The sequence below is a fragment of the Macrotis lagotis genome, chromosome 1 (genome assembly GCF_037893015.1).
Source record: "Macrotis lagotis isolate mMagLag1 chromosome 1, bilby.v1.9.chrom.fasta, whole genome shotgun sequence".
NCBI lineage: Eukaryota > Metazoa > Chordata > Mammalia > Peramelemorphia > Peramelidae > Macrotis > Macrotis lagotis.
Window position 1 is genome coordinate 82,250,473 of NC_133658.1, and position 25,528 is coordinate 82,276,000.

At 36.0% G+C, this 25,528-nt stretch overlaps 1 protein-coding gene and 1 pseudogene across 3 annotated transcripts in view; one reads left to right on the forward strand and one right to left on the reverse strand.

Moving 5' to 3' along the window:
• The window catches only part of WWOX (WW domain containing oxidoreductase), a 1,413,871-nt gene that overhangs the window by 585,514 nt on the left and 802,829 nt on the right, over nucleotides 1-25,528 (forward strand). The window lies entirely within an intron of this gene.
• Nucleotides 2,813-25,528, reverse strand: part of LOC141493111 (intraflagellar transport protein 22 homolog pseudogene) — a 216,781-nt pseudogene continuing 194,065 nt past the window's right edge.

Here is a 25,528-nt window from a genome sequence, read left to right on the forward strand (position 1 = left end):
CTTGCATGAATATGAGTTTAGATTACATGTGTATGAAGAGTGATTGTAGATTTGTAAAGAAATGAAGATTCGATGAGATTGGAACCTGGGAATTTTAGAGCCCCAAAGTTTTGTGATTTGTTTTTGTTTTTTACAAATTCTGTCACATATAAATTATAGTCATGCTGTTGATGAAATTACTTCAATTTGAAAAAAATTTAAAATGAGACTTGACACTGTTTTTGGAAAATGTTTTTAGGGTAGTCTAGCTTTGGGTTTGAATTCATGAAACTACCAGCTTTGACTCACATGTATTTAGAGATAAAAAGCATTATTTAAGTATTGTTGTATTTAGCAGATGCTAAGGGAGAGAGAGTTTAGCTGCAGTAACTGATAACTGCAACAGCAACTACCATGAGAAGATAAGTAGTAAGGAAGAGTATAGAAACATGAGAGGTTACCTGGGCAGTTGCCTCCCAAGAGCAGGTTAGCCTTCCAAAGGAAGACAAGCAACTCAATTGAGGAGTACAGTGAGCTTTGAAATGGACAGGAAGATGAGGTAACTTTAAGTATGTGCAGATAGGGACAGTAACTCCAGGATTTAATCCTTTTGGGCTCCTGAAGGGATCCATTGTTTTGTTGATTGGGGCTTAGCTTGTGCCTGGGGTCAGAGTTTTAACTAGTTTTTGTCTGAATGGGGCAAAATACTTTGCAAAGAATTTCATTGTTCTCTTATCTCTTTCATTGAACTCATCTCCATAACTTGTATTGTGGGATGGGGTTCAGTAAGGACAGCTCAGAGGTTAACTATTTGTCAGGGTCAGCACAGAGGGAACAGATTAGTCATAGAACTTATTTCTTGTTCAGTATTTCCTCTGCTATACTGTGATTGTTTATCCACTGATAATTTCCATATTTCTGATACTTTGGCCTTAGCACAATCTCATTTTGTCTTTTTTAAACCTGACACACTGATTACTAGCTATTGTCAGAAAAATGTCATTCTTCTTAAGTGGGTAAATAAATAAAATTTTAGAATGAGATTCTCTGTATTTGACATCTTACCACCACATTACTCCTTTCCTCAGACATCTTCAATGGCTCCCTCTTATTTGTAGGATAAAATGCAAACTCCTTACTAACATTTGAGACCTTTGAAAGTTTGACTCCAATCAAAATTTCCAGCTTTATTTTATATTTACTACCCTTCCTGCTGCTACATTCTTGGCAAACTATATAAATATCTCTTCACTAAACTCAATATATTATTTCTTGTATACATTACTTTGCTTAGGCCTGGAATTTCATTCTTCAACTCTTCCTCTCTGAAATCCTGTATCTTTCATGGTTTCTTTCTTAATGCCACTCTTTTTTTCTTACTTTCTGTGAATCTTTATTATTTAAATATTCTCCTCAAATATTTCTGGAGCATTGTAATCTGATCTCTTATTTTACCAAGGGACTTTGAAGGAATCTATTATAAATTTAAAATATGAATTAAAATTACCTTTTTATAAAATATATTTTAATACTGTTTTGTCATAACATATTAAAGACTTTTAAAATAGATAACAAAATGTAAGTAGTATAATCTGTCAGTTTTATGATTATCAAGATATCTATTATGTTGTATAGTTTTGAAATCCTGTTTTTCAGTCCATAATGATGGATGTTATTGAGGAGTGTGTCTGGATTTTCCTCATATACTGTTTCTATTGAAGAGAAAATAGAAATCTGGGTTGGTATTTATTGATATGTTCTTTGTAATCTCCCATCTTTCTGATCAGTGCCCTCAAAATCATTTCCTCCAGCGTACATCTCCTGCATATTTATTTGGTTCTGGCCCATTTGCTATTCTCATTTTTTTTCTTTATGGCCATACAAAATACTGTTCTCATATGTAGCACATCACAGACTGTGATGGTAAGACCAACTGTAGTATACTATTGTTATTAATTAAAAAAAAGAAATTTTTATAAAAAAATCTTTATAGATATTTTCTATATATCTTTGCTGTCCTAACATTTTCATCTAAATTAAATGCCTTCAGGATGATTTTGCCTAATTGAATTTCATGTTAATCATTTTGCATACTTGTTTTCCTAATTTTTAAAAAAAGTAATTCATGATAATCATTAATAATATTTTTTTACATCACTAATTTCTGAGGATAATCAAAACAGGAATAAAAGAATCATTTTCACAACCCAGGCAAATGATTAAGCAGAAATACTTAGCAACCCTGACTCCAGGGGGTGGCTAGGTGGTGTAGTGGATAAAGCACTGGCCTTGGAGTCAGGAGTACCTGGGGTTCAAATCCTGTCTCAGACACTTAATAATTGCCTAGCTGTGTGGCCTTGGGCAAGCCAGTTAACCCCTTTTGTCTTGCAAAAAAAAAAAAAAAACAATGACTCCAGCTAGAAATATGTACAATACCCTGAGCTTATATTTTGTTATCTATTTTTTTTTTTGGTTACAGGTATAGATAGTTTATTTCTGACTGGTTACATATGGCAGAATTTAAGATAACTATAAAGGCAGTAGGGAAAAAATGAAAATCCATCTCAAAACATGAATTTTAATAAATTCTCATATTGAATGAATTGAAAGCCACATGCCTTTATAATCTTTGAATATTCTTTAGCATTTTTAACAAATTAAGTGATATGAAAACATAACAAATTTTAACTGAATGCATATTTGATAAGGATGAAATTGCCCTGATGGTTCATGAAAGTCTATTTATATAAACTGGCCCTTAAGCCCTAATCATTTTAACATAGCTTTCCTAATATTATGGAATTCCATAGAAAATTTAAAAATAAACATTCTGTTACACTTAATTATAAAGAAGACAATACATTTGATTATTACACACCAACAACAACCATCTAGAGTGATGGACTGATCACTGTGCAAAAGCAATAAAATTTTCAGAAGAAACAAAACAGCCTGGTTTTACATGGTTTTTGACAATACTGGAAGCAAGCAAATTCCTCAATAGGGTTCTGGAAACCAAAAAGTACAGTCAATATCTAGAGAATCTCTGGCCATTAGGGACCTTCATCTTGCAGAGGAAGCACAACCTCTTGGCAGATCTCATATGATCACAAAAAAAAAGGACCGGTGTCGTCCAAGAGATTTCAGACCTGATGTGGGCAAGAGAGTGATTTCAGACTACGAATAATGAATCATTTTCAAGTTAGGTGATGATCCTCAGACACTGAACTGACTATGCTTTTCAAGTATTTGATGAATTCCATCCGAATCTCCTCAGGTTCCTCCTCCAGATTGGAATGGACTAGTTTCAGTTTGCTCAGAGGAGAAGGTAAAGACAAGTTTCTCTTGTCCCCCTCCAGAGCCTGGCTTGTGGTGTACAATTAAGAGAGACACTGACTGTCTTGTAATAATTGCTGCTGCACGAAGCAAGAATGCCACATTTCAATCTCCTTCAAGTGACTGGGGATATCAGCATTGAAGACAATCACCCACTCCATGAGAGTCCTTCATGAGGGCAGACCAGCACGATTCAAATTTTGTATCATCTCCACAATCCCACAGCTCAAACTCACACCCTGTTCCTTTGTTGTTGCTAGTTACTTGGGGGTTCTCAAATTCCAGAATCCTCACACCTTGGGTTGGGTTGTACTAGGTGATGTCGGAACACTCAGTCAAAAATTGGCCAGGACTGTTTTGCCCCTCTCAAAGGGCCCAATGAAGAGGATCTTGGCCTTGAGCAGGGTGCTGGCCCAGCTGGAGGGGGCATCTCCCGGGGCCCAGCCCCCAGGCGCTGCTGTTGCCAGGGCTCTCCATTATCTATTCTCCTACAATTTTTTTAAAAAAGAATTTGACCTTGAAGTCAATAGAAAAAAAAGGCAAATTGTATTTGAAATTGTGAATTTTCATTACCTATTTTTAAAAATATATATGAAATAATTTGATGGAACAAAGCATAGTGAGTCTAGAGGTGAGAACACTGCGGAGTGGGGTATAAGAACATGGTAGCAGCAATCTGTATGTGAAGGGCTAGTATGTGAAGACATTAGTTTGATTTTTATTTTTTGTTTGGTTTTGTCTTCATTGGGCAGAACCAGGAGCAGTTAAGTGTGAGCTGCCAAGAGGCAGTTTAGGGTTACTTCAGGAAAAACTTCCTTCCCAAGAATTAGAATTACAATTTTTAAAAAAGATGTTCTCATGGCTCATAAAGTTCTGTCCCTTTGAAGAACTTAAAGGAGATGCTGACTGTCATGCTTGTCAATTGTGTGATAAGAGGGATTAATCATGGTCCTAATAATACTTAACATTTACATATAACAAATTTTGTGCTAAGCACTTTGCAATTTTTATCTATTTTCATCTTTACTACAATCCTGGGAGGTAGATATTATTTTTATGCATTTTACAGATGATGAAACTCAGGCAACAGAGCTCTAGTGACTTGCTCAGCATCACCTAGCTTGTAAAAGTCTGAGGGCAAATTTGAACTCAGGTCTTACTGACTCCAGCCTAGCTCACCTACACTGTGTCACCTAGGTGGCATAAGATTATAATTCTTGAGTAGAAAGACTGTAGAAGCATTCTAATCCAATTCCTTCAGCAATACAGTGATTCAAACCAATTCCAGAGGCTAATGATGAAGCATTCCATCCACCTCCAGAAAAAGTATGCAGCCTGAAACATGTTATTTTTCACTTGCTTTAATTTTTTTCTTTTATTCACATCTTCTTGGACAAAGTTATTAATATGGAAATGTTTATATAATTGCACATATATAATATATATCTGATCACTTAGCATCTCAGGGAGAGGGAATGGGAGGGAGGAAGGGATAGAATTTGGAAACCAAAGCTTTAAATAAAAATGTTTTTAAAATGTAAACTGGAAATATTAATTTTATCTGCCTCATATTTCAGGTGACTGTGACAACATTTGTAAGAAGCTTTGTAAAATTTAGAGTAGTATGTAAATAATTGCTATCATCATCATCATCATCATTATTGTTTTTATGACTAGGAATAGTTGGTGCATAGTAACTCGACTGAGTCAAGTCAAGAAACATGTTAAATTCTTACTATGTGTAAGACATCTGAACTATATGTTAGAAATAGAAATGCTAGCAGAAAAAAAAAGACAGGGGCAGCTAGGTGGCTGGATAGAACACTGAAGGAATCTATTTTACATAGAACACCAACCCTGGAGTCAGGAGTACCTGAGTTCAAATCTGGCCTCAGACACTTAATAATTACCTAACTGTGTGGCTTTGGGCAACCCATTTAACCTTGCAAAAACCAAAAGAAAAAGAAAAAAAAGGCAGTTGCTTTCCTTTAGGAGATTAAATTCTCCCGAGGGGAGCGGGGTATAATAGAAACTGAAAAGTGTAGGGTGGGAGGAAGCCTAGGAGATTCTTGGAAAGGAATAAAGCCACAGGGGGTCTTGACCTACTTATAAACATGGAGCTGCTATGAGAAATTGGAAAGGGAGAGAGAATGAGACTCCAAGGGTGGATGGTACCAGTATGTGAAGTGGTTTCTGGATGTTTTAGAGAAATTCCTGAGAGAATTGGGAGGTATGCCTGCACTCAAATGAAGAAATCCCCTAACTTTTATTTTTTTTTTATTTTTTTTTAAGATTTTTCAAGGCAATGGGGTTAAGTGACTTGCCCAAGGCCACATGGCTGGGTAATTATTAAGTGTCTGAGGTCGGATTTGAACCCAGGTACTCCTGACTCCAAGGCTGGTGCTCTATCCGCTGCGCCACCTAGCCGCCCCTCCCCTAACTTTTAGATGAGTTATGGTTATGAAATTTAGATCTTCAAATATTTTGTTTTTACGTCACCTTAATTTTGAAAAGAAGCAGCATGGCATAGTTAACAGCTGCTGTCAAAGAGAGAACAACCTGGATTCAAGTTCTCTCTCTGTCATAATCTGTCCATGTGATTGAGCAAATCACTTAATCTCTCCGAAGAAGCTGCTGACCTGAATTTATAATTGCTTGAGGTTCTTTCTGAGTACTAGCAGAATCCGGGGTCACAGCCATTACCCCTATACTTCCTTTCTGAATATGTCTCCCTTACTTGATGAGCCAGTCCTTGGAACAAGGGGGGAGAAAAAGAAAAAGAAAATGAGAGAAAATAAACAATTCAGCAAAACCCACCTTTACTTCAAAGGAGGCATAAAATACATGCAATGTTACATATTCACAGGTCTCCTACCACTAAAGAAGAGGGGGCATGTTTTCTTATTACTTCTGTAGTTGTCCAGCTTTCTAGTTGACATCTGTCATAAACTGTTGTTTATTCCTATTTACATTGTTGTGGTTGTATATTTTATTTTCCCAGTTCTACTTCATTCTGCATCAGTTGTGTTCCTAGCAGTCTTCCTATACTTTTCTGAATTCTTCATGGTCATTCTTTCATAAGGTGCAGAAATATGATAACAGTGTATCAGTGATTGATCACAAAGCCACTTTGATCTGGAGAGCTTTGTGTTAGGAAGGAATGATTGTGTAGGATTCCTGCCTTGTGCAAAGATTTTCCTGATGGGCCCAACTTGGGGCTGAGAAGAAGGAAAGAACCGAGGCAGGAAAATTATTATATTATTTAAAAGAAAGCATTAGAAATACCTAATTGCTTTTTGTTAAGGAAATCTAAAGTAATTTTATCATTGAAAAGTTCCAGATATACACTTTGGCTCTCACTTCCCTCTGAATTAATCAAAGAGTGTTGCTGCTGTAACTCGCCCAGTTGGAAGGCACTCACTTGCAAGACTCTAGGCAGTAGGTAATGCACTCACTCAAGGGGTGCCGAGAGTTCGCCACGGAGACCCCCAAGTATGGAGATGACACAGTGTATTCATAAAGTCATTTGGCACATGTCTTAGGAAGGTAACCCCTCAGCAGGTCATTTTTCTCTAGTGTCCATAAAATCAAACCTGCTCAGCGGCTCTATCTGTGGGTGAGAGGAGATTTTGCTGATGATTTTCAAAGTGGTTTTTAAAAAATATTTTAATATGCATTTAACTATGTTGTTAAAAACTCAGCATTCTCAATGCGAACTAAACTTTATTCCACCTGTTTCTCATTTGCCAGATCACTTAGAATCCTTTAATTCAGAGTCAAAAGGAACCTTAGAGATCACCCAGACCCTGCCCTCCTTTCATAGAAACTCAAAGAAGTTGTTTATTGCCCAAGGTCACACATAGAGGCTGCAAGGTGGAGCCATAGAGCCTGGTGTGCTGGACCTTGAGTTAGGAAGACCTGCATTGAAACAGAGCCTCAGAAGTCTTCTAGCAGTAAGATCCTAGGCAAGTCAATTAATTTCTCTTTGCCTCAGTTTCCTCATGGGTAAAATGAGAATAATAATAATATCTGCTTAGAGTTGTTATGAGGGTAGAATGGCATATTTTTAAAAGTTAGCTAATATATTTAAAAATACTTTAAAAATACTTTGCAGTAGCTAGGTTGTGTAGTGGATTGAGCACAGGCCCTGGAGTCAGGAGTACCTGAGTTCAAATCTGGCCTCAGATGCTTAATAATTGCCTACCCCATTGCCTTAAATTAAAAAAAAAATACTTTGCAAATTTTAAACCATTATGTGAATATTATTAATATTACTATTAATTTCCACAACTGGTAAGTGCTGGGATTTAAACACAGATCTTGAAATCTAGATTTCTTTCTCCAGTTATACTGCTTTTGGACTCTAATTTTGACATTTATATTTGGACTCATTCAATTTGACAATACCATTTCATTCACTTCACATTTTTCAAGAGTTTGGGTTCAGAGATGAGAGATAATAGAAAGGGGAAGCAAAAACATGTCAGATATCTAAAGTCAATTTAGAATTGGAAATAGACATCATTATGGTATTACTTGCTTCATAGTATGATTCTGGGAAATTTAATTCAACAAAAATTGAATAACAGCATCAAGAACAAAATTCTCATAACCTCCATTTAATGATTTTTTTTTAATGCCTTCTGCCATGTATCTAACACTGGGTTCTCAAAGACTTTTGGAAGAAGAGGACAGCTCTGGCAGGTCATACTAAATCAAGAGGATTTTGAATTTAGGTCTGATGATTGCCTAGAGTAGCTTAGCTGAGGGTTGACTACTAGGGATAATAAAAGTACCCATCTCCCAGGATTGTTGCGACAAAAAAAAATGAGTTAATATGTAGAAGGTATTTACCAAAGATTTTCCAAGAACAGAAATAGAAATATTCCTTTTCAACCAGTTTCTTTGAAGCATTTGCTGCAATGAATTCCCTTCAATAGCATTTAAAGATTTGGAAAACACTTTATTCATATTATCTCAATTTGTTGTCTCTACAATTCTGGGAAGTAGGTACTTTTGTTATCCCCATTTTACAGATGAGGAAACTGAGGCAAACAATGATGAAGCAACTTTCCTATTGTTTCACACTTAATTTAATTTGAACTCAGAAGATTTTGACTCCAAGTTTTGTGTTCTATCCAGAGTGCATACATAGCACACAGCCTTACTGCCTGGCTTCCAAGAGTGGTGTGGTAGCAGGTGAGACTTGATCTGAGTCAAGTTGTGTCTGGTTTTTTACCACTGACTTTTTGAAACTTACAAATTCAAATGTCTGTCCAATAGGAATAGAAAGCACTCCTTTAAGGCCACACAGAGGGCCATACACCTCCCCCCCCCCCCCCCCCCCCATCATAGCATACCATTGTAGCACGGGGATGCAGTAGTCTGAGGCCTTTCTCAGCAGAACCAATGTGGGAAGAACCAGAGCCAGGATATCGACTCTGACTGGATTCTGTCTTTTGAATTTGCACCATTTCCAGCTACACAGCCTGAAAACATATGTTTTCATTGTATATTTCATTGTATATGTTTTCAGTGTACATATTATCTCCTTGCAGAGTGATTTGCATCTTTTGCAACATAGCATCTTGACATTATTCACTTTGTGGGGCAAGGAACTTCCTTTACATTGCATCCTGTACATATGGAACCAGGCTCCCCAGTCCTTTCCATGTGGGCAATTGTGTCAGACCTGTCATTGCACTGTTAGCATCTCATCTCCTGGAAAAAGGGGTCCACCATTCCTCAGCTTTTTGTGGCTTTGTTTCTCCTCCCAGAAAGTTGAAACTGATTTCACCAAGTTGATCAGGTATCTCTTCACTGATAACCCACAGTGTTTTTTTCTAAGTTTCATGACACTGTAAACCTCCCTCCTCCTTCCTATTCCAAGATGCCTTGCCTTCAAAACATTTTCTTTTTTCTTTTGGATCTCTTCCTTTGTGTCTGACTAAACATCTCAGTCTTTTTTGATGGCTTATCATCTAAATCCAAGGCCTTTCTGTGAGTGTACCCTAGGGCTCTGTCCTAGGTCTTTTCTTTTTCTTCTCTCTTTTTTTTGTTTGTTTTCTTTTTGTTTTTTGTTTTTTTGTTTTTTACAAGGCAGTGGGGTTAAGTGACTTGTGCAATGTCATGCAGCTAATTTAAGTATTAAGGGTCTGAGGCTGGATTTGAACTCAAGTCCTCTTTACTCCAAGGCTGGTGCTGTATCCACTATGCCACCTAGCTGCCATCTCTTTCTCTATTCTTATACTGTGTAGATGACTTTCACATCTATTTAACAAACTCACTCTCTTTCTATAAGTCTGCTTCTTCACCAGCTGCCTGTTGGAAATCTCAACTTGTATATCCAATTGGAATCTCACAGTGTTTGTGAAGGTAACTGAGGATCCTCTACCACTAATCCTCCACAGTTTCCTACTTCCACTGAAGACCTTTCCTGATTTCATTATCTACCTTTTAACCTGAAATAGGCCTTGAATTTTCTTTTTTCCATCATCACCCCTATTTCACAGTTAGTTGCTGTGTCTTGTTAATCACCCAAAAGCTTCTCACAATTCTCAATCAATTAATTTCACCAATTAATGAGCATTTTTAATCACCTATAATTTATGAAGAAGATACCAGCTTGCATGGGTAGACAAAATTCCCTCATCTGGTAGTGCCCAATATGAATGAAATCACAGATCTAGTTCCTATCTTTATCTCCATGTGTGAAACTCTTTGCTAAATATGAGGGGAGAGGGGAGAAATATAGAATTAAAAATTAAATAAATCTTATTCTCAGGGAACTTTCCATCTTCCCAGGAATAAAATATGCAGGTGTGTATATACATACACATGCACATACACATCTGTGTTTACATACATATGCAATACATGTACACGGATTTTTCCATACAAATATTTATTAAAGAATTCACTCTTTACTGGGTAGGGTGCTAGTAATACAGTTGCATATAATAAAACAATTTCAATTCATAAGGATTGAGGGACAAAACAGGTACATGTAAAATATAATAGAATAACTAAAATATGCATAAACACAAAAATATACAAAATAATTATAAATAGGTCTTTTTGGAGATATGGAGCCAGGAGTTAGGGAAAGATCATAAAAGGCTTAATGTAGAATTTCTATTTGTATTTCATCTTAAAAGAAGATCGTAACTCTGAGGTGGAAGGTGAGGGTAAGGCGGTCATGCTTTCTAGGTATTGAAATAGTAGGAACTTCAGGAGATGGAAGCATAGAAACAGAGAATAGACCAGTTTGGATAGATGGCAGAGTATAGGGGAGAGAACAATGTCCAGTATGATTGGAAAAGAATTGGTCCAGATAATATATCATTTTATATACAAAATGAATATAAGTTCATTAGTTGGGGGGAAGGGACAGCACTTGAACCAGAGGTAATGGGATCAGGAAAGGTCTTACTGAAGACTTGATACTTGAGCTTTCCCCCAAAGTGGACAGAGCACTGACCTTGGAGTCAGGATGACCTGAGTTCAAACCCGGCTTCAGATACTTGACACTTAATTAGCTGTGGGACTTTGGTCAAGTAACTTAACCTTGACTGACTCACATCCAGGGCCATCTTCAGTTGTCCTGATTCATATCTGGTCATTGTACCTGGATGGCTCCAAAGGAGAAACTGAGCTGGGGACTTCACACAACACCCCATCACTCAAATCGAGTTCATGTACTTACGGCATCACCTCCCTGATGTCATGGTTTTCTTTGAGAATGAAGGACAAAAGCAATGACTCAAGGTACTACTAGCCTAGGTCAGATCCTGATCATTTCCCATCTAAACTTTTGCAATAGTTTCCTAATTTTACTCCCTGATTTTGTTCTCTTCCCTACCCCATTAAACAGTCAGCTATTTAATGAATGTTCCAAAGATTTAACTCAACCAGCTTCTGTTTGATATTCTCCAGTGACTTCTTGTTTCTTTTGGGCTAAAAAGACTTTAGCCTAGAGTAAAACTGTATGCTCCCACCTTTATTTCCAGACTTATTTCAGAGTACTCCCCTCCCCACATTCTCCCTTCTAAAAACCAAACATGTTTGCCAACTAACACTTGACCTTCTACCTCTCATCCTGGGCCTCTGTCTATTCTCATGACTTATTTTGTTTCTTTATCCTTTTAGAATCCTTACATTCCTTCAAAGATGAACTCAGGTAATACTTCTAGGTAAAATCATTCCTGATACTTTAAGGTATTAGGAACAACTTTCCCTCTTTTGAGTTTCCCTCCTGAAATTATCTTGCATTTATTTATCTACATACATGCCATATCTCCCAGTAGTATATAAGCCTTGAGAGCAGGAACTATTTTCTTTATATTGCCAAGATCTAGCTCAAGCCTTTCATATTGCTGGTACTCACTGAATGTTTGTTAGAATAAATTTCACTTGAACTAATAGTAAAAGTATCATTAGGGGACCATTATATGGACTTGTCAAAAAATTCCATGATAGGTCTGAAAATTCATCTAAAATAAAGCATTAGTTTACAAAACAATCTTTATGTTGACTTTGTTGATTTATAAATTTTAAAATATCTGACAGTGACTAATGGAATGTTTATTTTTAGAGACCTGATTATCCCAACCAAGATAAACTAGTTTTCATATATGCACACACATAGTAAAAAAAACAGAATATAAAAGGACAGATGATGTCCTAGCTGTATATTCATATAGCCTTCTTGAACCCTTTAAAAATACACTGGACTCTGAGACATGATCCTAGATAATTCTCCTGATTAGTATTGTGTTAATTTTCTTAGGATATAGAGAGAATTCTATATAAATTCTTACTATAACAGATAAATTAGCCATGTCTGAACAAAGATTGTTTAGTTTTAGAATTTAGATCTCAGATATCATCTGGTTTAACTCTTGTACCATACTGATAGGGAGGCAGCAGCTCAGAGAGGGGAAAATTTTTCACAAACACACTGAATTATTTTTTTTTGCAAGGCAAATGGGGTTAAGTGGCTTGCCCAAGGCCACACAGCTAGGTAATTATTAAGTGTCTGATACTGGATTTGAACCCAGGTACTCCTGACTCCAGAGCCGGTGCTTTATCCACTAAGCTACCTAGCCGCCCAACACACTGAATTTTTGATAGTGCCAATATCAGAATTCAGATCTCTTGGCTTTTCATTCCATTGCTTTTTTTGCAGACCCAGTAAAGCTAATATTTGTAAAAATTACTTAGCAAAAAATCTGATTCTAGTATGGTGGATGCTGTATAAATCCTTATTACTTGACCCATACCAATAAATTACCAAAAGATTATTTCTTAGAGTTACAATCCATAATAAAATTCCTTTAGAAGTCGAGGTTCAGAATAACAAGGAAAATGTGATGAAAAAAGCATGGAAAGAAAGGGAGCCTAGGAGTACCAACTTCTAACTCTATTTCAGGTTATTAACTATTACAGTAATTAGATTCTTCTTTAACTCTTTAAATACATAGAAGTCAAGCAGTACAATAGATAAGTTATACAATTTACAAAAGTATATTATATAGCTACCACATCCAGTCAAAGAAGTAAGGTACTGATACAGAATGAAACAGACACTTTGAATTGGATGATGTGGAAAATTGTAAGAGTTTTTGTTTTTGTTTTTTTCTTTATCTTTTTTTTTCCAAATTCAGGTGAAATGGATGGAAAAATAAATGCTTTTTAATAGAGTAAATCAAAATAAAATTAAAAAATCACAACTACAAAATAACCTGGGCTCATTCTAGCAAGAGAGTTGACAGATTGTTGAGGTAAAGTTTCTGTTTAGTCATTCAAGAAAATGTTCTAGAATAATATCTCTAGATCCGGAATTCAACTATTATTCCTTGTCATTATATTGCAATTTTCCCCCCACCTCTCAAAAAAGAGTAATTCTGATTTTGATATATTTTTGAGTGGCATCTCCTATTAAATGATTCTTTGGAGTATTGTTTGCTTTATCTTTTGGTTGCTTTCCTTTGTAATTGTAATTTATCTTTGTGAAACACTATTTATAATAAAGTTCATCTTTTTTAGAATAGTTCTTATTCTAAATCTAAACCTTGCAAATAGTGGAAACATTGACATAGAAACTTAGAAATGAACGAACCTTAGAAGGTCAGAACTAAAATCAATCTTTGCCCTTAGAACATCAGATCTCAAAGAGAATTTGAGAATCAATCTTTACACACCCTGATTTTACAGACAGGGAAAGGGAAGCCTCCAAAGGTTAAAGGAGGTACCTGAGGTCATACCATTGTCTGTGGTAGAACCTAGATCCAAAGTTCTGAACATTGAGTCTAACATTTCTTTCCACTCCACTCTGCTCCAAAATGAGAAGTAAGAGGTCTCAGCCGGCATTTAAGTGGAGAATCTCTCTCCAAACCAGGGCAGTGCACTGACCCAAAGGAACAGCAAAAGTCCTTCCATGAAAACTTGGAATGTACCCCCATGTAAAAAATATCCTGCGACTGTGTTGATCCCTCACTGTGAATTATGCCTTATTTACTGTCACTGAACCCTGCATTTTTTCCATTATGATTTAGAATTATGGGCTAGGGTAGTTCTTTAATACTCTATTTATTTTAGGGGAGGAAAATGTTTTTTTCTCTCACCACAACATTCATGCAATACCAACTGCTGGCAGTTTCGCCTGCATTTAAGGAAATATTGTTGTACAGCTTTTATGTTCCGTACTTCAATCAGCCCGAGCCAGCAGTCTCCCCACAGAAGGACCCTCAACAGACCATTTTCAGCATTTTGCTGCAATTAAACTCCTCTGGTTTTAGCCCTCAGGCAATTTAGTACCTTTTTACATATGCACAATCTGAACTTTTGACCAGGGCCTGGTAGTCATATATTAGAGAGCAGCTTTTGAAAGCAGACTTAACAAGTTCCTCTGAGTATTGCAGTCGGAGTCCGTTGTAGAAAAGGTAATTTAAGCAACTTGCAGCGAGGCCATTCAGGATCTCACTGATGATCCTAAATATGTCTTTTTTCTCTCCTTGTTTCCTCTGGAAGCTGGTGGCAAGAGCTCTCAAAGTCTGTGATTGATCTTTTATTCAGTAGCTAACGAGGGCTGTGATTCTATTAGTGCTCTACAAGGCAAGGGAACAGTGATTTAATGAAGTGTCTAGTGAGCTGCCCATAGATTTATCCTGTTGTCTCTAATTTGCAGCGCCGTTGTGAGTATAAAGGAAACTGTACTCACACTGCCATTAGGCAGGTATTTCCTTAGTAAATTGTTGTAAGGTCAGGTACAGTTATCTGAGCCAAGGCAATGCCTCCCCCGCCTCCCTGTCTGCGGATGACAGCCGCCGGGCCAGGCGTGCGCTGAAGCGGAAACAGGGAGATCAGAGGTCTGTCTCCAAGTCCCCCTTAGCTGATGCTGCGGCAGATGAACTGCCGAGCAGGACTAATAGAGTCATAATTGGCGATTAGAACGGGAAAGGTGCAATAACATCTTAATACAAACTGGCGGATTGTATAGTCACTGTCAGTTGGGGTAAAGTTACCCAGTTCCATGGAAAACACAGAGAAAGAAAGGAGTGCCTCCCAAGAGTCATATGTCACCAGGCAGGAGAAGAGCAAAGCCGCTGTGGCTTAGAAGTGACTTTATCTTCTCTGTTGGTTTAAATGGGTGTGACACATAAATCAGCTATCTTCTCCGGCCAGATGTACTCACTTTGCCCCTTTGCGTGGAGAAAGCTTGCATTGTAAATTATTTCTTTGATTTTTTTTTTTCAGTCAAAGCTGGGAATAATTGGTAAAGTTGATTGACCAGGCAGGTGGTGAAAGTGGGATAGTACCCTCAGTGATCCTTTGGTACCCTTGAGACAGTAAAGGACCCTGGATATATCTCTTTGTGGGAAGAGCAGGAGGAGAACTTGGCTCAGGATACCTGATGAGAAAGGGAGATGGTTCTGTGATCTGAATCAATAAAAGAAATGCCCACAGGGCAAAATAAAGGCAGTGTGTGTTTGGGCCATACCCACTGTGAAGACAACAGCACTGATTCTGATAGGTTTTTGCTAAGGTGACATATCTGCTGTTGATAGAAGCAGTACAAAAACCATGGAATCAGATCATGTACAGCACTTACAAATCATGATCACAGAATGAAAAGAACATGACTGAGATTAGTCTGAAGTGCCCAGCACAGCTGTGCCAAGTGTCACATTTTTTTCAGAGACCAGAACAGGGTTTTTCTTTAATTTCATAAGAAAAAGTTAAGAGAAGTGTTTGTATTCTTGGAGTGGTTGCATTACAAGAAAATACAGTCCCTTGGCCACCTGAGGGGTTCTGATACTGGAGAGGATTGGAAGGATATAAAATAAATCTCTTCAATCAGAAGAAATGAAGAATTCAAGAAAACCCTCAAGGTTCTTAGATCCAGTAACTTAAAGTCTTTGTACTTCTATAATCAGGTTTCATTCAATGGGAATTTATCTGTTGCTGGAAATGTAGTGATGGGGCTAATATACTCGGTTCGAAACCAGAAGACCTATTGGAAAGAGGTTTCCATTGGTTCTCAAATCTGAAGACATGGGTTCAAATGTCCCCTCTAACATTCACTCCCTTTGTCACCTTGGGCAAGTAGCTTGCCATCTCTGAGCCTGTTTTCTCATCTTTAAAGTGAGCAGGTTGAATTTATAATCTTTGAAGTCCCTTCTTACTCTGGAGATATGATCTGCTGACTTTGTACAGGTACATCATGTCCCTGGACTACAAATGTTCTCACATCTAAAATGAGGGGGTGGAATTATATGATCCCCAACCTATAATCTGGAAAGTAGATGATATTTGTACTGTATTGAACCAAAGGAGTTATAAAGAAAAGGAAAACAAAGTACTTCTCATTAACTTAGAGTTGGCAAGATTGAGGGGAAAGAGGGAAGGCAGGATAATGTAAAAATTTTCCTTTACATTTCAAAGACAGACAGCTTCATAGCAGTGGATAATCTTTCCCCTAAAACATATAGGAAGCTCTCTAGGGCTTATTTGATGGTCTTTGAGAGTTTCTGGGACCAGCAAATTTTCTCACCTGATGACCAACCAAATTAGTCTTTAAGCTTGTATTAAGTGCCAGCTACATGTCAGGATCATTCTTAGTCTAGGAATACAAAAAGAGGCAAAAGACAGTCTTTTCCCTCAAGGAGACCACAATCTAACAGAAGAAACAACTTGCAAGCAATTATATACAAACAAGTTCTCTCTCTTTTTTCTCCTCTCTCTCCCTCTGTGTCTCTTCTCTCTCTCTCTCTCTCTCTCTCTCTCTCTCTCTCTCTCTCTCTCTCTCACACACACACACACACACACACACACACACACACACACACACATTACATAAGACATAATCAGCAGAGGGAAGACATTAGAATTAAGCTGGGGAGTGGGGGGGAAGGTCAGGAAATACTTCCCATTGAAAGTAAAGTTTTATTTGGGTCTTGAGTGAAGCCAGGACTCAGAGATGAGGAGAGAGTTGTAAGGTGTAAGAAGACTGGAGGAGATGAGGAGGATAGGTTATGAAAGGCTTTGAATGTCAAACACAGGATTTTGTATTTGACCTTGAGATGATTAGAAACCACTGGAATTTATTAAGAAGGGGAGTGAGGGGCAACAGATACTTTCAAGGGTGGTAAGTAAAGAATGGCCTGGAATAAGGAAAGACTTGTGGTAGGCAGATCAACCATAAGGCCATTATAATCCAAACATGAGGCAATGAAGACCTGCATCAGGATATTTGCAAAATCCAAGGAGAGAAGGCAGCATTTTTGAGAGCTGTGGGTTGGTAAAATTGATAGGCCTTGACAACAGGTTAGATATGGGGAATGAGATATAATCAGGAATGGAGAAAGATTCCTAAGTAGACTGGGGGAGGGGGGATGGTGGCACCCTTGATAATAGGAGAGTAATTAAGAGGCGAAGATTTTAGGAAAAGATAAAGAGTTTGGTTTTGGACATATTGCCTTTAAAATTGGTAGTTGGAGATGTCAGAAAGGTCAGGGATAGATAAGTGTATAGGGTTGATAATTGAGTCTAGAGCTGATGAGATCAACAAGTGAAGTTGTGTAGAGGGAGAAGATGATAAATGACATGCACTGATAAGCATAATATAAAGGATAATATGTTAAGTATATAAAGGGGAATATAAAGTTTGAATGAGATGGAGTGATGGGGATGATCCCTGCAAGAACGGGATCAGAGAAAGCTTCAAAAGGTGTGGTGGGTTCCTTGTGTGTATTGTAGGGCAACAAGAAAGCCCCAAAAAAGATTTCTTCTAGTCTAAAACAGGAGTTCAACACAGAGGGAGGAGGGGCCTGAACCAAAACAAAGAGCATAGGTTCTCTGACTCTGCACCAATCCTGGAGTAAAATTCTAGGGAAGTCACTGAAATAAAGCTTAAATTTTGTTCATATCTTGTATCTCTCTGAAATGTAGGTAGCAGAAACTCAATGCATAATTTAGGTCTTAGATATAGAAAAGTCTTTATTTCTCCACATAGAAAATCTAAAAGATGCATGGATCTCAAAGGAATTGATGAATAAATGCAGAAAACATAAAATATCTAAAATAGTCCATTACCCTCATTATACTTCCCCTCCCCTCAAATACTAATGACCTTTTGTGGGACTGATGAACAGATATTTTGCATTCACTGTAAACCTGCCTTGTGTGAGCAGCTTAGAGGGTCCAGATGTCTCAGCCAGCCAGGGCATGGCTTTCTTTAGCCCTCCAGCTGCTAGTGGTGCTCATACTAGTGGTGATACTTTTTTCCCCTGAGAAGTATGCTATTACAGAAATCTGTTCCTTCTGATCAGCTGATGCCAGAATCCTAGCTCCCAGCTCCAGAAGTGATTTTCTTTTATTTGAGACTTGTGATCCCTTATATTCTCACAGTGTTTATAAAGAAGTCCTGCTCTCAGGTGATTATACCAATGATTTAAAATAGCAGCTCTGAATTCTTCTTTTTCTAATATGAACTTTTTCATTTCATATGATCATATTAAGTTTTTGATGCCTGAAGACCCACAATTTCAAACAGAATGGAACTAAGTGGAATTACAACATGAACCTTTTTAGTTCATAAATCATTGTACTAAAAATTTCAGTAAATGACTTATTGTAGATTGGATGATGTGGATCAGAGCACATTGAAATCAATACAAAAATAGTCAAAACCGGGCAAAGTGCTCTGTCTTATTGTTTTCATTGAGTTCTACTTTTTTTAATAGAGAGATTCAAATAGCATAATTTTCATTTGTAAAATATAAACTTATTTCCCACTGTTTTTGGATCACCCTGGTTAATTTTTATGAACTGAGTGTAATGTACAGAGAAGCAGTCCTTGTATTGCATATTTTGCATGTGCAGGTTGTGTGTGTGTGTGTGTGTGTGTGTGTGTGTGTGTGTGTGTTTGAGAATTCTTTCATAGGTGGAGTCAAGAAATCTAGGTTCCAGTGACCTTAGACAAGTTAATCTACTTACTGAACTACCATAGTTTTTAACTTTGTTAAAAAAAGAAATGGTTGAGTGGGTAGTTGCAGGGACTATAGTATCTGTCTCCTGGTTTGTTTGTTGTTGTTTTTTTAAATTAGGGGAAAGTACTTTATAAATCTTTAAGCACTGATTAAATGCATTATTATTATTACTATCACTAATTGTAACAATAGGATCATTATAATTTGTTATAGCAAATGTGGAGGAATAAGAGAAATGTTAATTTTATGACCAAGGAGAAAACCTTGTACTTGTAAAGTACTTTTAAACCAATGCCTCCCAACAGAAAATGACGTTTCTATTTCCTATTAAATTAGTTGGGACTGCAGAGTAAACTCTTCTCCATTATATAGCTATATGCATGGATTATTGATAAGATCTCTGAACTGTGAACTAGTTATCCTGAGTATGTCACTATTTAGCTGAGCTTGCTTAAGCCAAAACATGCTAACTTCTTAAGTCATGTTTTTTCTCATATATAAAATGAGAGGGGTTCTGTTTTGTTACTATTTTATTATATTTGTAATATCCAAATGAGATACTCACTATATTTTCTTCAGTGAGAGTTCTCTGAGTTCAAGTAATTTAAGTGTGAGGGAGGGAACCTAGATCAGATTCTCCTTCATATTATAATTCTGTAGTAGTGACAATAGTGTATTGAAAAGTGATACAAAAGTAATGATTATCCTGCATCTACAGTATAGAGATTTAAAAAAAAAAGGAAACTTATGGACATGACTTACATGACAAAAGGGGATTTATTAAAGGCTGTTCATTATAGTAGAAGATGACAGGAGTGAGATGCTGCAGCCTGCAAATCAACTCCCAAATTGAAGTGCTGGAGTGGTAAATCCTCAGATTCTGAGAGTGAGTCAGATCCAAAGATAGTTTCTCTGTTTTCTCTTTTTGTATGGGAATCCCATCTCTGACATTTGTTAGAGATATTCCCTCATTTAGGGAAAGTTCCAGGAATGACAGCCAAGGAACTATCTGCTACCCTGGCTTATAGCTGTGCCTTTTGAAATCTTTGGATTTATAATTGGTTGAGGGCGACAAGAGTGTAGGAGTCAGTAAGTCAATCAATTAACAAGCATTTGTTTTTCCTTACTGTTTTCTGGATCCTGTGCTAAGTGCTGAGGATAGAAGTATAATAGGGCTTTGGCATTCCAGGATCATCTGAAAAGGAGGGATCTGCTTTTGGAGAAAATTATCCTTTCTTGTTGTATCACATGAATTAAGGGATTTAAGGGACTAGATAGAAAGATGGGAAGATGGAAAAGGGGTAGGTTATAAAGAACTTTGAATGTTTCTAAATGGGAACTTTTTGGGAGGTAGTTCCAAATTGCTTTCCCACATGGTTAGGCAAATTCACAGCTCCACCAGCAGTGTACTAGCATAAGTAAATTCCCATAGTTTTTCCTAATATTTCTAATATTTGTCATTTTCCTCTTTTGTTATCTTTGCCAGTCTGACATGTGTCAGGTAGAATGTCAAAGTTGCTTTAATTTATATTCCTCTAATTATTAGAAAGTATAAACATTTTTTCATGATTATGCTTGTTTAGCCATTTTGAGAAGAAATCAATGCTCCTTTTAGGCATATAAAAATGCTCTAAATCACTATTGATTAGATAAATGCATATTAAAACAACTCTTGAGGTACCACCTCACACCAATCAGATTGACTGTTTTGACAGAAAAGGAAATTGGCAGTTGTTGAAGGGAATGTTTGAAAATTGGTGGAGTTGTGTAGTGATCTGACTATTCTGGGGAGCAATTTTGAACTATGCCAAAAAATTATAAAATTGGGCATACCCTTTGATGAAGCAATATCAGTACCAGTATCTATCCCAAAGAAATTAATGAAAAGGGGAAAAAGGCCTATTTTTACAAAAATATTTATAGTGGCCCTTTTTTGTGGTGGCAAAGAATTGGAAATTGAGGAAATGTTCATCAGCTGGGGAATGGTTGAACAAACTGTGGTGTATGATTATGATGGAATACTATTGTGATATAAGAAATGAGCAGAATGATTTCAGAAAAATCTGGGAAGACATATAAACTGATGCAAAGTTAAGTGAGCAAGACTAGGAGAACATTGTACTCAGAAACAGCTATATTGTATGATAATCATCCTAGCTATTCTCAGCAATACAGTGATCTAAAACAGTTTCAAAGAATTTATAATTTAAAATGTTGTCCACCTCCAGAGAAAGAACTGATGGAGTTTGAATGCAGATTAATGCATACTGTTTTTTTTACATTTCTTAGTTTTCTTTTGTCTTTGGCCAGTGGGTTTTTGCTGTTGTTGTTTTTGGCAACAGGGTTATTGTGGAAATGGTTTACTACATTACTGCAGACATATACTCAATATCAAATTGCTTGCCTTCTCAAGGAAGGGGTAGGGAAGGGAAGGATTATGGAAATAAAATTTTTTAAAAAATGAATGCTAGAATTATTTTACATAGAATTGATGAAATTAAGAATTTTTAAAAAAGAAAAATGTGGGTGGCTAGGTGGCATAGGGTGGGTATGTGGCACAGTGGATAGAGCACTGGCCCTGGAGTCAGGAGTACCTGAGTTCAAATTCAGCCTCAGACACTTAATGATTACATAGCTGTGTGGCCTTGGACCAGCCACTTAACCCCATTGCCTTGCAAAAGCTAAAAAAAAAAATACCTTGGATCATTTATCAACTGAGGAATAACCATTAATCATATTATTTGAATTAGTTCCATATTTATCTTGGCAGTGATAATGTTATTATCAAAGCTTACTGTAAAAGATTTTTTTTCTAATTTGCTTTTCAATATTTTGTTTATTTGTTGGGCAGAAATATATTTGGATATGACCACACTTACACACATATGTGGAGAGAGAAAAATCAAGAATCCTTTTTACCTTGTATTATTCTTTTTTATCAATTATCTTGAACTCTTATCAATAGACCTAAAGGTAATTTCTTTCTTGCTCCTTTGATTTGTTTATGAGGTGATTTTTTAAAGGTAGGTCTTGTTTGGATCTTTTCTTGCTCATGTGAGTTACTCATCTAGACATCATTTTTGCCAGATTGCTGTTCAGTTTTCTGAAGAGCAGTTTTTGTCAAGGATTGAGTTCTTGATCTTAGTAACTGGGCTCATTGGCTTTTATCAAACATTGTTTTTACTATGTTTGTTTGAGTCTTTATGTTGTGTATCTTACCTGTTCTACTGATGATTTCTAGTTTTTAACCTGTACCAAATTGTTTCCAGTTCATTTTGAAGAAATATGTGAGAGGGGAACAGACTTTTTTGAACATCTGTTCCCTTTCACATATTTCTTTTATTAAACCTAAATCTCTTTTAGCACGACTTTAATTATTTGTTCCAAGTTCTTTCTTCTTGGGTTAAGGGAAACAAGTGTTGTAGACAGCCTCCAAAAAATAAAACAACTTTCAGTCATGATGAAGAATTGTTTATTAGGATATTTATGGAAACAAAAGAACTGAGCAAGTGACATACTCTGCTACCTTTAAATTTTCACTTATTTTGTTTTTAATATCTTGCTATCTCTGAAATTTTGTATTTTCAGGTCTCTTTTATCTCTAACATTATGTTTTCATCCATTTAAATGTTACCATTGTCCAAATTCTTGAAAGATATATCACTGGCTCAGCTTTTTCCTCTTATGGTCGAGAGTACCCCTTTTATACTTCCTGTCCAGCTTGGTTTGAGACAGGACTACTTTAATTAATCGCTTCTATAATTTCCTGATATGGTGACTCGATTCATATTGAGAATTTCTCAATTCCCTGGATTGTTTTTAATGCCTGGATAAGACCTGTCAATTTTAGTATTTGGCACTTTTAAAGAATAACTACGAGCCATCTCACAAGACACCAAAAAAACCTAGAAGATTGTAGGTAAATTTGTCAATTATCAAAGTGTTACTCAATAAGAATTGGATAACTTTCAAGTTCATGCAGCTTTTTTTGGTCATGTTTCATATGTAACTGCTGTTGTAAATAATATTCATTCTCCTACATTTGGAAGGATCATTAAAGGTCACTAAATCTGAGAAGTAAAATTAAATAAAATTACTTTCTTCAAGAACTTTGCATATTATCCAAATTCACTCTTATTCCTACTTTCATCTGTTTCCAGGCATTTGCACATTACCATTTCTATACTTTGAATGGATTTCTTCCACATTCATACTCATTGGAATTCATTGTTTTTAGGGCCTATTCATTTACTGTTGTCTCCATGAAGCCTTCCCAGAACTACCAGCTAAAAGGACTTCTTGCTTATAAAATTATTCAAACCTAAATGATTTTTCATATGAATATAATCATGTTAAAGTATATTATAATTATTGTGAATATATTAGTCAGTCCCTTCAGTAGTTCTCACTGTCTTCTCCAAAAAATAGATAAGATTATAAGCTCTTCAACAATTAATATCTTTCTACCCATCCATGTTATTCCATGAACTTACTTTATCATACTTTAAAAAATATTTATTGAATTGAATTGTATTGAATCCATAGCAGTCATAGGTAGTAGAATGATCACATCTCTGGTCATTTTACCATATGGTATATTTTTGAGTCCAAAATATCTTATCAGGAATAGAACTTTAAAATTATCTAGTCTGCCTCCAGTGTCCATTTTACTGATGAGGATAGTATAAATACTCTAGTATGGCTCATTCATCATCTCCACAATGTTTCCGATCAAAGTGTTCTTTCTTGGCTATCACTCCACTATGTTTGCTGTTTTTGATATTAAAATATAATTTCCTTGAGGGACTGCCTTTGTTTTTTATTATTATTAATGTCTAGCACATTTATTAGCTCATAATAAATGCTTAATAAGTCATTTTTGTCTCTTTCCTGCATTCATTGAAATAGGGAAAATGACCTCTAGAATATTTCTTTAAGTCATAAATCATCTCTATTAGTCTACTTTGCCTTTCCTCCCCAAGTTAAAAAAAAAAGACCATTATGTTTAGGGAAAATTCTGAACAGTTTTACCTCCATTCAATGTTTGGTAATTTTCTTCTTTGCTATTTGTCACTAGTCAACCTTCCAACATATTCATAATTATGCCTTTGGGATTTCTTGTGTTGATCTTCATAGAAATTCCCTTTTATTCAGCATTGTATGGATGAAATTGACAGAAATTCAGTTGTCTTTGAGAGATGTTCACATTCTTTCTTCAGTTTTCTTTTTGAAATGAAATGCAAGAAGTATACCTTCAAAATAGTTGTGATCAGTTTTGAAGATATATTCCTATCACCTCTGCAGAAATTCCTCCATGATAATTGATAAGAAGTTTTCTAAATCCTTGATTGACAACAATCCTGAATGCCTTATATGACAAGAGCTGTATTAATTCATATTTTAGAAAGTATTTTTGTAGGTCAAATAAACCCCATCTATTTTAGATTTAAATGAGATTAGTGCACCAAAATGAATTTAGGTCATATGATGCAATATATATATATATATTTTTCCCCCCCATCAGCTTTAACAAAATACACCTATCATAGTGTGGGCTATAAATGATTGGCCACCATGTTTAAAATAAATCTGAAAGGAGAGCCAAGCATAATAGGAATCTATAGTGTGGTCAAAACTATAGAGATAACACTCTCAGCTGATCATTTCTGGGCCATGCTATTGATCAGTTATGTGTTTGCCTGGGTTATTAATAATGTATACCTTGAAAAAATCCATGTGCATTATGGTCTTTGATCTTGTCATGAATTTCAAAGCCAAGATTGCATTTCTTTCTCTTTTTTTATAATTTCCACTGCTAGAATGGAAGATCATTTTAAAACTTTTTTTTTAATATTCAGTAAAAGAGCTTCTAACTGACACCCATCCATGTTAATTAGGTCTGAAAATTAATATGGCCTTAAAAGAAAGCATTCCAAACTAATACAAGGCTTTTACTGTATGCTGCAGGTGAAGAATATTTGAATACAAGAATTATCCATCGAATAGATTAAAACAGAAATTAAAGACTTTAGACTAAGAAGAGATCAAAGGCTCTCTTTTCATTGTTCCTTTATTGTTTATTGACTTCAAAAAGACTTTTTAGTTGAAACTGACTTTAATGTCTCTTGAATGCTCTTTTGTAAAGTGACTTTGAAAACTCATGGATAATGTCTTCATTAAGTAGAGAAAAATCTACAGGAAAATATAACTGTAACTTGGCTTTCATTAGAGCAGAATGAGATAAAGCTTTTCTTAATTAATGTCTATTTTTCTTCAGTTTGGAATTTTAAGGGGGGTGGAAAGAATAGTTGAAATTAGTGCTGATAAAAGCTTGGAGTAGACACTATCCCTGAATCCTTATTTCATGTTAACATTGGGAAATTTGAACTTTTCAACTGAATGTATAACCAAAGGTTCTTGTATACAGTATATTTTTCTTTTAGAAAAATGCCCATAAATTTATCAGACTTAATTATATTTAGTTTAGAGAAGTTAATAATTTGATTGGGGAGGTTAGAGGATTGTTGTCTTCAAGTTTTTGAAGGATTATTACATGGAAAAAGAGTTAGATCCATACCTCTTGTTCTTAAAGGATAAATTTAGAAATATTTAGGGGGTCCCTTAGTATTGTCTCAGAGAGGCAACTTTCTGATAGACATAAGAAGAAAACTCCCAACATTGGAACTGTTTAGAAATAGAATGAGCTATTTTAGGACATAGTG